General features: G+C 45.7%; 1 protein-coding gene across 12 annotated transcripts in view; it reads left to right on the top strand.

Moving 5' to 3' along the window:
* Window positions 1–12,869, top strand: part of EIF4G3 (eukaryotic translation initiation factor 4 gamma 3) — a 4,880,525-nt gene that overhangs the window by 2,207,828 nt on the left and 2,659,828 nt on the right. The gene's annotated exons all lie outside the window — the stretch shown is intronic.

Here is a 12,869-nt window from a genome sequence, read left to right as displayed (position 1 = left end):
ACTTGTGGTTCACCGGTGTTAGGCAGAAACCTGTGCAGTTCCCTTAGGGACCACTGCAAAAAGTTTAAGACTACAGGTGTTGGCAGTAAACCCAATTGGTAGCAGTCTGTACCACCCAGATTTACCTGGTAGCTGTGGCTGAGCAGTCAGACTTCTCTCAAGAAGAGTTGGGCAGTATATAGAGTATACACATTTGATACAAAAACACAGTAGTACAAGCAAACACTGACCAGAGCTTTGGTATAAAAGTATACAATTATTTATTTAAAAACACAATTGTAAAAATACACTGGCACTAATATGTCAAGCAAGTTTAAACACAGTCATTAGAAATATATACACCTCCCTGATTAATTATTCGACAAGTCTTAGGAAAGGAACACCACTTATTATCAAATATGGAGGTGAGCGCTTAACCAAGATGGCACTCCAATAATTATTTAAAAAAAGGGAGGGAAAAGGCAGATTTAGAAAAGCACACAATACCAATACTTTTAAAAGAACCACAGCAAGTCAAGAAAGGCAGGGTCTACTGGAGAGCAAAAAGTTAATAGGCCAGGCCCACTCTTGGAGAGAGCAACGCGGAATGTTCCCAAGATCCCACAGTTGAAGTACACTTTAAAAAGTCTTTGCAGATAGTTCAAAAGGAGTTGGATTAGTTCAGAAAAGTTAGTTAACGGGTCCCAGGTCACCCCAGGATAGAGAGTCAAGGATTTACGGGACACCTTGAACAGTCTGTTGCAAGAGAGACCAGGCGGGACACAGTACATGAAATGGTGAGAAAGCTCCAGCGGGGGCAGTTGTTCCTGGCAGCGGGTGCAAGTCGGTGCTTTGGCCAGGGGAAGAGAAGATCTCGACGTGGAGGAAAGCTGGATGTCGTTGCACTGCCAGGGAAGAAACCAGCCGCAGAGTTTCCCGGTTAAAAGGTACTACCCTTTTATTCGCGGTAGTGGTGAAGCGTGGCTATATGGCCGCCGGGATGCTTGGCACGGGCGATTCGACCACGAGACGATCCAGGAAGATGAAAAGACGGCGAACTGGTTAACCCCACCAGTTCAAAGGAAGAAGACTCTCCAGGATGAAGATCTTCTCTGTCATCGGGAAGTGGTGAGTCGGTTCAGCAGGGCTCCACCGGTGGTGTCGTCGTTGCAGGTCGGCTCAGCTTCTCCCTCTTCGCATTCTTTAGGTCCTGTGGCGACTTCTGAAGTTCCAGTCCCCAAAGCCCTGCTTTTATGCAGAAAACCCCCATTCACCAGTCCTAGTTGTCACTCAAACATGCTAAGTGGTGAGCTGGGCGGCTCACCACTGGGCCAATCACACAAGAGTGCGACTTGAGTTGCCGAGGCAACTCTGTCCAGGGTGCCTATTTCCCCCCTCCCCCACATCCTGTAGACCCAGACAGAGTGGCACCACTTTTGGAGGCTTCTATGCAGAAGCCCGCCAAAAGTGGAACAAAGAGCTCGACTTGGGTTGGAGTTACAGAGGCGAACACAAACGCCATTTTAAAACGGAGTCCTGGCAAAAAGACCCAACCGGGGAATAAATATTAAATAAATAACCCAGCGGTATCTTTAACATTGCAATTAAAAAAGTGGTGCGTTTAAAATGAATGGGAAAATCCCATAGGAAATATTCCACTGGAATATTTCGCGTGATAACCACTGCCACCAGCCAGAAACTCGACGAGGGGGGACTGCACAGTGCCCCCTCGAAAAACAGACCCAGGGGCAATCTAATTACCCCTACCAGTACTTCCACAATATGATGGTTTGTACTGGTTCTGTTCACAACTTAAGACTAGTAAAGTCAATGGTGACTTTACATGCCCTGGGAAACAGTAGTCAGTCCCAGGGTATGGAGTCTATGTTTGGGGGTCACTATGACACCCCTGTGTTACTGCACTGAGGGTGCTGTGTAACACACATACCAAAAACACATGAAACCCCATGGAGTAAAAGACCCCCTAGCCCATAAAACACATTACAAAGTCAAAGGACATTCTCAAATCATGCCTAAGAGTGGGAGAAAGAGAGTCTCACTCTTAGCAGGAGAGAAAAAAATAAACCCCTAAAATCCAGCAAAGCTGCTGGGGGACTCACTAGGTTTGGGAAATTAGCCTTAACAGAGAATTCTCCCTAACAACCAGCACTCCCCTCTGTACTGTCTGACCACAAAATGCCTGAATAATTTTTCATGCGTTCATGTAGTGATTTCCTGGGGTCGAGTACATTCGCTCCTGCTCTGTGAATGAAATGGTCATATTAAGCTGGCTAATCATGTTCCTACCCATTATGTTGACCAGTGTCTGTCGGGAATATTACAGCACCATGGTAAGGTCATGTCTCCTGTAGAGATCGGGAGTTCGTTGGTAAAAGGAACCAAGTCTGTAGCCCCAGAAAATTCCTGCGCATTCATGGCAATGCTTGACATCTGTCATCTCCCTTCCTTAATACAGGATATGGTTGCCCTTGTATGCACAAGAAAAGAGAACGTCTTGTCACCTATGGCCACATCCACATGTGGTTCCTCGTTTGGGCCTGGTGTAACGGATAGGATCGGCCACATCAGGTCAGTATGTGGCCGGTCCTATTTTGGGTGTAACGTCATCCATGTCCCCGTGAAGGGGTTGCTGCCCCCCCACCACAGTTGCTCCCACTAGTTTCCTTACTGGAGTCTGCATTGTAGAGTCTGTGTGTCGGGTAGCTATGGTGTTCTGCTGTGCTGGTGTTGATGTGCAGGTTGTGATGGCTGTGTGTGTACTGCGATACAGGCATGGTATCAAGAGAGACACAGACTCAAAAGCATTATTTTTAAAACCTTTATTTACGAAGGTTCCTGGGTTGGTGTAATGCCTGACTGGCCCTAACTCTAAATGGATAGTTCCCTTAACTGATGATTTTAATGGACGTCGTTGTCTAATAGTCCAAAATAAAAGTTAGTCTGTGGGTAAACCTGTGCTTGACCTCACACTTTACAAAAATGTGATAGGAAGTCTTTTGAAAAGGAAAAATTGTGATTCAACAAAAATGGGAAACCAAACTTGGTTTCAGGTGGTCTTCTCACCAGGTGCAACTTGGTCAATGTCACAAAAACTAGTTCAATCAAAAGGGCTGTTCTTAAGTTCTTCTCCACACCTCCTTACAGTGAATTCAAATATCTTCAGTGTCTTTGAGTTACTCCGGGGTTCCCTTCCCCAAGATTCAACTTATTCAGGTTTCAAACACCACAAAAGAAATGTAAGCCAGGATTCCCTTCCCCACACTTCAATCCTTTCAACACCATAAAGAAAACCAATACGTCTCCAACTTGGCTGGGCCTCTTAGGGTTTCCTTCCCCAAGCTCAGGCCGCTTCCAACTTTCCACACAAAACAAAATATCTCAGTTGCTTTTGGTTTCACAGGGCACCCTTTCCCAAGCTTAGGCCCCTTTAGTTCCAAACACAAGTTCAGCTGGTCAGGATGTACCTTTTTTTTTTATATATAGTCTCTCTTACACACAATCCTCTCATGAGTTAGAATCCAAGGTTTTCGAAAATGTGAGGCTTTGTTTTTCCTCAGCATGTCCACTCTGATCCTTTGCCCCTCTCATTGTTTCTTGCTCCCGCTTTCCTTTGCACTTTTTTCCTTCAGGTGCTTCCTGCACCACTTTCATGTATTCCTTACCTTTTTCCGTGCACACTTGCACTATCCTTTATTCCATCCCTTTGTTGTGCCTCTTGAAAGCTTCTTTCACTCTGTCGTGCACTCTTAGTGCTTCACCTTTTCTTCTCTCTTTAAATTACAGTTCACCTCTTTAACATTTGTCACAGGCTTCTGGCCCTCCTGTTACTTGTATCCTGTTACTTGTATCACTTCATTGTTCAACTTTGTTCCATTTATTATTTCACACACGCGTCTCCCTGGCTTCGCACTCACACTGTTACCTGTATCTTCCCATTGTTGAAGTCTTCCCTTTGGCTTCAATGAAACATTCACACAAATGCGATCCTCTTCTTACGCGTTTCAAGTGTTCCTTTGTATCACGCTCTTCACAACCCACCTCTGCAGTGCTTTTAGACTCACCTGGCTGACTTCTGCGCTTCGGTTCCACAACAACTCTTCGTTCCAAAGTCAGGATCTCACCGTCTGCCCCTGGGACACTGCCGGGTTGTCTCACTGGCCATGGGGAACAAGCATTTGCCTTTGCAGGTTCGGCAAGGTACCAGAACACCTCTCGGCTCCCAGGCATTGACCCTTCTTGGCTACCTGTAGACACGACTCCCTCGCCACGCTTTTGCTCTTTAACCTGCAGCTCCCAGACTCTGGTCCTGGGCAGGTGTGGAGTCTCGGCTCTCCTCCCAACTCACTCTCCTGCTCGCTTCCCTATTCGCTCTTCCATCTGTGCAAGACCACACCTTTAATAGTGAAAAAAAAAACAGTCAAATGGAGTCAGGTGTGAATAGTTACTATTCAATGCTTGACCCTGCCTGACTATTAATGGGACAAAGGGAGTTCTGTCTAGGGTAGGTTTCCCTTATTTTCCCCATGTCTTTCCTATGGGTAATCTCACCTGATCTTAGTTGCCTCTTCCTCGTCTCAGTATTTGATGGAAATGGGGAGGGGGAGATGGGGTGAGATTGGAGATACCCCATTAAGGCTGAGGGAGAGTAGGTTGGCGTATTTTGGGGATTGGGGGAATACCACGTCTTGACCTCAGGTATCCTCCTCCCAATCCCTCGTGACGCTCCACTCGGGTGATCCTCCCTCGCTTGTCCACCCCCATGGTCAGGGATCCAAAAGCGACAACCCTTCCTTGGCCACCTGAATGGAAAATGCACAGGAGAGTGGGTGGGAGAATACTGTCCGGTTTCTCATAGTACACCATGGGCTGTTGCAACTGTATCGGTGACACTTGTGCTGGCGTCATTTGCGGCACATATGTCTGTGTGTGATCTTGGGCATAATAGTCTAGTTGTTCGGCTTGATATGTCGCCCCCCCTATTCTGCTGCATTCAACCTATGCTTCTACACAGCCGTGCTGCGTGTCCTAATCTACCACACGTCGAACACTGTGGTGGACCACCCATAGGCCTCTGCTGTCTTCCGTTAAACCTGTCCCCCACTTTACTGCATTGGGTTTCTGAATCCTATTCCCCTGGGTACTCCTCTTCCCTGTGGCCAATAATTGGCGTCTCCTCTTCCTGAGAAACTTACCCCTGGCTGTTGTCTGTTTTTTGTGCTTTTTGAATAACTACTCCCGCTCCACTCGTCAACATCGCCCCTTCCATCGTATAGTACTTCTGAACTAACTTTGCATCTTCCAGTTTCCTTTCCTCGCGTTTCTTCCTTGCGTTCTCCTGCATTAGCGGAATTTATGTGCTATAATCAACTGTATTTCTGACCATGGCTTCGTTTCCATCTCCACTAATTTCTTCAATTGCTTCTGTATCTGCTCTGGTAGCCCTTGGCTTAATACATGATCAAATAACCCCACTGTGTTATCCCACGGCTCTCTCGTCTCGAGACGCCAACTTTCTTTTATCGCCTGAATATATTGAAGTGCGTCTTCGTCTGCATGCATTTTGCATGCCATGATCGCGCTTATCTCGGATGTGTCTGGGTACTGTACTCTCAAAGACTGCCATACAACTACTCTGCAGTTATTGAATGATTTGTCGTCTTGCGCCATGTTCTGTGCTGTCACTCCGGGGTACCCTGGAGAGCAAGCTCTTCGTGTCACCCACTGCTATTGTCGTCCCTGCCGTCAGTCTTTCGAACTCATTAATCCATTTCCCCACTCCTGCGGTCTATGAGATCAGTTTGCATCTCAAAATATCGTTGTCCATCTGTTGCCATGGTATATATTGTGGTCGCCTGCCAGCTTTTTCTAGCAGTGAGAACTGTGTAAATTCTACTCCCCTGTCATGCTTCCCCACATCTTTAGTAGCAGTGAACCCTCTTGTCAGACCCGCCCTTTTCCGTCCCGGTAAGGCTCTTAGCCTCTGTCCATATGGAGTAAATTTGTCTGCTCAATGCAATCTGCCTTTGGGATCTCCAGGTGTCCTTTGCGTTCTAGCTGGCTTTTCCCAGTGCCTTCCTCTCCATCCCACAGTGTCTCCCTCTCAGGGTTACTTATCTGGAGAGGCAGCAAGGCCTCCTCCCTTCGTCATCGTCACTTGCCCCAATGTCCTCATCCGTCCTCTTCTTCTTTTTCGAAATTATTTCTCCTTAACATACGTCTCCCCGTTGTTTCCCTGTTACTCTGTCAACGAGTTGCTTTCCTCCGCAATGGAGACCCCGCTATACTCCTGCTTGGCTTCGGGCAGAGACGCTATCCCTCCTGCTCCTATACAATATCCCTTTTCTCCTACATATCCCCTCTTCCTCATTGTCATTTAAACCTGTTGGCCCAGTCATGATATCTGCTACCTCTTTGAGGCACCTCTCTCTACTTTTTTCTCTTTCCCGTTCTTGTCATCTATCCCTCTCTTTGTCTCTGCGCTGGTGCTCTTTAACAAGCCTTTCAATTTCTAATTTCATCTTCTCCCTCTTCACTTGCAGTTGTCTCTCCTTTTCTTCCTCCACATTCCTCATTGCCTTTTCCTCTATCTCCTGTTTTTTTCTCTTTCCTCCCTTTCTTCTGCTTTCTCTTGCTCCCTTTTCAGTTGCTCTTGTTCCTTTCTCTCTCCCCTCTCTCGCCTCTTCACTTCCTCCATTTTCTCTGCCCATTCTCTCTGCTCGCCTTCTGTCCCCTTGCGTTTCTGTTCTTTCTTCTCAGTACTCCCATGCTCGGCTATATTCCATCTAATTTGAGAAATATCTGTCCTCCTACCCACTCGTTTGGCAGGACTGTCACTTTGTTATCCCCTCTACCTCTTTATCATCTCCCGCCAGTTTCGCTTGCAGATCGCTGGGCTCCTCACGTTCATCGCCTCTAACTTCTGTTCTCATTTGCCTGCTTTGTGCCACTAAGTGTGTCCTCGTTGCTATATGTGGATGGTGCATAAATGGGATTAGTGTATCCTGTCGCTGCTTTTAGCTCCTTCAAGGGGTAACATCCCTCATTTTCTGTTGTGTGGTCTGTCATTTTAGGAGGGGGGAGCACTGGGTGCTTCGCCCCCCACATCGCGTTGGTTCAGCATCCATTGCTTCCTGAGTGGGTTCTCTTCGACATCCTGAAACATTTTCCATAGCTCCAATATAGCTAGTCTATTACTCAACTTTTTCCCTTTAAAGGCGGCATGCAAATATGTGGTCATGTGTTGCAGCACCTATTTGGAAAGACTGCCCTCCCGGGGCCATGGCTTTGCCATTTTACCCTCTGTATCGCTAGTTGATTCCATGCTATACTTGTATATTTTGTCTTGATACCGCAGAAGGGACTTCCACAAATGCTTAAGGGGTGTCTTCCCCCCTGGGGGCACACCACTTTCTGACTGCCGATTCTTACTTGACCTCAACTCTGGATTTTTTACACAGTTCAACGCTATCAATTTGTTCATCTCACAATTATAAATTCTCAATCAGATTCTCTGCGACCATAACAATCCCCTGAATATCTCTACCAGCCTCTGGCTCACCACCATCAACAGGAGCGTGCTCCGCACACTGCTCACACTATCCTCTCTGCCCTTAAAGGCCACACCACAATTCCTTCACGTGCTCTTCAAGCCCAACCCAAAATGGCATAACTCTCTTTGACACTTCAATCATCATCTCGCCAAGTTAAAAACCATCGCTTATTATCACTCAATTCTGTTATCGCCACGTATCGCCTTTGTCTCTAAATCAGCGCACCATGTCCTATACAACAACCTTATATGTGACGTCACAAGCCTAAGGCAAAATTCCCAATACTCTGAGTGCAAATCCAAATGCTCCGAATAACAATCCCAATACTTCGAGTAACAATCCCAATATGACATAACATACGGCCGTCTTCTTGCTTTTAAATCACAGGGAATACCAAAATCATGTGGTCCTCCCTCTATGCCGTCGTATAGGAATACATCTCCATGAGATGAACTAAAAAAACACCTTCTGAGACCTAAGGGAGCCATGCTAGCGCCAAGGCACAGGGATCAATACAGAAATCATCCATAAACTAAGCTGACTGCCTAGAAAACAGGTATTCTTTTTTTGTCTTTTTCATCCGTAAGCTAAGCTAACCACCTAGAAACAGGAAGTCTTTACTTGCATTCCGTGGACCCACCGAAGCCCTCGGGCACCGCCTCTCCCACACTCTGCCGTCTGGTCTGCTTGGCATCCCATGAGGAGCGGGATGGAATTTCTGCAAGGCGGCTCCTGACAACCTCTCAACATCCAGCGTGGGTTTCAATCCGGTCCTAGCGGGTCACAATGCATCCCTTGGGGCGCGTGACAGGAAAAATAATTTTTTATTGCCGAGGGGTTTTAGCAACCATCCTATGCTACCACTTGTAATGGAGCGGCAGGGGAACTATTATCAGACTCCCTGTCCACCTGCAAGAAGAACGGGGCCCTGGAAATCCCCTGCAGCAAGAATGGAAGACCTTGCCATAAGCATAAGGTGCACTGTCTTTATTATAAATTCAAAGGCAGGTATGGCAGTATGAACAATGCAACATTCTCCAAACGCTCTGTTTCCAGACGGTTGTCATCCAGTTTTGTAGCTGTATGACATACAAAAATGAGGTTACATCCCAAACAGGAGTAGGGATTGGTTTGTGAGGTGAACTATATACGCATGCTGGGTAGTGAGGTTATTGGGTAATCCACCTCTACTTGTTACAAATACAAAGTTTCAGTTTGGTGTAAGGTGATTGGCCAGTGCAACATAGTGTAGCTTGTTGTAGAAGGAGGATAGGGATTGGACAGAAAAGGTCTTCTCATCCTTGGAGTCTTGGGCAGGTGCCAGGCCAAGCGCAACTACCCAAGGTAATTGGAAGGTGCTGCATGTTCCCAATAACTTACCTTCTCTGATCTGCTAGGGTGCAAGACAGAACATTCCGCTTTGAACCTGTGTTACTTTTCTATCTCCATGCCTTCAATTCGATGGCAACACCTCAGTCTGGCTCAAGACTAAATTTGTATATTCCCGGACTACTCAACAGACATTAGAAGAGCCATGAGTGCGAGAGGCATGAAATACGCCATGATCTTCCCGGCAAAGCTCTGTGTGGAGGATAAAGGGGAAGGCCCTCTTCTTTCACACACCAGATCAAGCCAGAGATTTCCTTGGCTTGCTCTCACCATGGTCACCACAACCTCCCAACTGGGAAGTTGTTGCACGGCTCTGGCCTGGGACCCGGGCTGATGTGTCTCTGGAGGGGGGTGAGGGGGGCTTGTGCAGAATAGCCCAACGAGGTATAAGAAATATGTATCTCTATTAAAGCTGGATGAATATGGCTTATAATGGTGGTTGGCTGGAGGCTCAGAGTGGCCTCCCAGGGGAACTTCACTGATGTAAGGAGCATTTAATGGGGTGGTGGTTGTTTACAAGCAGGTTGAAGTTGCTGGTTGGGGAAGGGGTGGGCATCGTGCAAAAGTACTTACTGTTCTGGTTTTAAACGTTGGTGAGGTTACTACAGCATGTGCCATACATGATCTTAAGGGAAGTTGGAGGGGTAAAAAGTTATCGGGGAGCATCAAAGGCTACCCTTTTGTGGACAGTGTTGTTGAGTAGCGATGAGTAATGCTAACGGGATGCACCTCCTTATGTGGAATGTGCGTGGGCTAAACTGTTTTTCCATGGCGAGGAAGGTGGTGTATCTGAACAGACACTGCATGGACATTGCCTTCCTCCAGGAAACTCATTTAGTCCTTAGCCAGGAAGCATGGTTTGCAAAGCTGTGCTGTTGTCACTTTGACTACTACTCCTACTAATCCTTCTTTAAAGGGGTGTGCATCTTGATCCACAAATCACTGAGGTTTTGTCTCAGAACTGATCAGTTTCGTCTCAGAACAGGATCAATTTCTTACGGTAGTGGCTCATTGGGATTATCATGGGGACGGGGGACAGGATTTACCCTAGCTCAGCCCAAGGACATTTGTAGTTTGTCGAGGCCTCTAATCGGGAATACCGCTTCTACGGTTGCGAATAGAGCAAGTAGGTGCAGGGACGAATGTCGCAGGCCGACCTCGATCTGGAAAGTATTGCCAATGCTATTTTTGTCATTGGCGCATGGAGATATTGAGGATGTCTGCGTTTTTATGGTCTTGCGAGCAGACTGAGGGGAGAAGGTGATCAGTTCAGTTTAAGTATTCAGCTCAATGAGGACATTTTCGCTGCCAAGTGGCACCATGCAGGGTTTTATTGGGAGGGGTTTTCTGGAGTGTGGTTCCCAGGTAATAGGGAGCCACCGGCTAAATAGCTCAGCGGGCAGAGAGCTTGTTGCTGCGATCTGTGGGTTATCTGCAGGCTCAATCCCGTCAAGGCCAAAACAGCATTTCATCATTCCAAGATCGATAAATGAAAATCAAGTTGGTTAGGTGATATTGTATGTTGGTGGATATGTTCTTTGTAAAGCGCTTAGGTGTGAGTGCAGAAGGAATAGAACATGGCATTCAGGCCAACTCAGCCTTTCAATTTCAGCTTTCTGAGGTCTATAAATGAGTATACATTTGAATAGGTGATATGGTATGTTGGTAGATATGTTCTTCATAAAGCGCTCAGGCGTGAGCGCTGAAGGAATAACACATCTGTATCATTAAATGATGGATGAGAACATGGCATTCTATTTAGCTAGGAGGTGTGACTCAAGTTTCACTTGTATGGTTATTAGCGAGAGGTATCCTGATGCTTACCACCCACTGTGGTGGAATTATGCAGCAATCCTTGAGTGTGAGGCAATCGTGGGAAAGGGTGGTTTTATGCGTGTTACCACCCAGGGAAGTCTTGGCAAGTTGGTGTCAATGGGAAATAATGTGTTGCAACCTCCTTAAGTAGTATTGGAGAGTCGTGTGAGGGTGGAACATAAAGTGCATTTACAGTTCCTGAGGGTAGATGGTGGAGTGGTATCTGGACACATCTAACACAGGATGCAGGGATAATATGAGGATGACACGAGTAACAGCAAAATAACACGTGATTGGTCACTCCTTCTTAGTGAGAGCACCTGAATAGGCAAATGTCAGGAGGTATAAAAAGAGAGTGGGATGAGATGGGCCGAACTTAGGAGCATGAGTATTAGGAAGAAGAGGGGGGTGCACCTTTCCGAGAGTGGTTTGGATCCTTTTCTCATGGAACTTAAATTCCAAGAGATGGAGTGATGAGGGGGATCTTCATGGGGGAGCCCAAGAAGGGCGTGGGCCCTTCTGTGGTGTGTCGGTATGCAAGCGACCATTTGGACTTAGGTCTATGAAATGAGCGTGGCAATAATCAGGAGGGGTTTTCACCTCTCCCGTGGTGAGCCTCCATCTGAGGCCCAGTGGCAAGGGGGGCTAAAATAAAGCAATAAAGCTCAGCTTCCCCCATCCAGAACTGCGCTCCTCCACCCCGGGAATTCCTGCAAGGGCAGGCAGAGCAATGAGACTTTTGGTTGGGGAGCTTTGGCCTATTAAATATGGAGATGATTTGATTAGAATCGAGGGCGGAAGTAAGAAAATGTTTTAAGGAGAAACGGGTTTTTATTGCAAATGTAATGTTTGAAACCAAGGATTGATAAAGTGTGATTTGCAGTATTGACAATCGTGAAGTACAACTGAAAAGATGATTTGTATATATTTATGTAATGAACCTGCTGCCTTTTAAGCCACAAAGAATAAGACGGCTATGGACATTTGTTATTACTTTAAAGGTTATGCTGCAGGTGTTGTTCATAATTCAGGCTTCAGTTTTCCGTTTTTACTGATTTTTACACATAAATACGGAAGGAAATCTATTTATAAAAATAGAAAAAAAATGAAAAACAGGTTGTTCTGTCTAGTTGTCTATGATGTCACTCATACATCACAGGCCAATCGCATTGCAGATTGGCAGCATGCAGAGTGCAAAAGTTGTATTGAAATTGCATTACAGTTATTTAAATTGCTGACAGCATATATCTTAAGGCAGCAGCAGTCACAGGAGCAACCGTTTGTCGTTATGGATAAAATTGAGCTAGCATTTCGTTCCTATATGGCTGCATGTGCGCTTTAATTTTTATTAGGAAAATGCAGAAAAATACTAGTTGTGAATTCTCTTTTTTTTATGACAAACAATAAATGTAGATACGTACAGAAAAAGGCCAAAAAATAAATAAGGATAAATACAGACAGAAATGGCAGAAAAAAATGCCTTAAAACCGGATGCCTTATTCATAATACATGGTTAGTAAGAGGAGGGATGTATTAACCGAGAAGTGACCAAGTTGCAAGGTTATGCATTACTCTGTCAAAATATGTATATAATTACAAATAAACTTAGGCAGGATTGTGATGCAGGACTTAAATAAATCCCCTTCAGGAAGTATCCTTTCAGGAAATCTGTCACACATGAACATATCACATCTGATAAAAATGGGATGAGGACATTGGGTAGGTACTGGAAGAACCAGAATGGAAGAGAGCATGTGGCAACACCAAAAATGTTTCTCGTAATATGTGATTTAATTTGATTTATTGTAAAGGTTTTCATCGTGCACGTATATCACCTACCATGTCAGCAGGGATTGTCCATGATGTGCTAGTCCTAGGGCTACTTTTATACACAGGGTTGGAGGAGATGGACGTTCCCAAGTGCAAAGCTTTTGATTACAATAATTGAGGTTCTACCGAGCTTTACAGGTTGGGCACTCACGGGAACAATCAAGACATCTCTGCTGGACTTTATCCCCAGTAAGATGAACAGTACATTCTGAATGACCTTTTTGTTGTTGAGCATAACGTTGGCAAAAAGGAAAGACAAAAAGAAGGAATTATTGGGTTACATAA

Source organism: Ambystoma mexicanum, chromosome 8 (genome assembly GCF_040938575.1).
Source record: "Ambystoma mexicanum isolate Mex_15411 chromosome 8, UKY_AmexF1_1, whole genome shotgun sequence".
Lineage (NCBI taxonomy): Eukaryota > Metazoa > Chordata > Amphibia > Caudata > Ambystomatidae > Ambystoma > Ambystoma mexicanum.
Note: the sequence above shows the minus strand (reverse complement) of the source record. Positions and strands in the feature narration are given on the sequence as shown.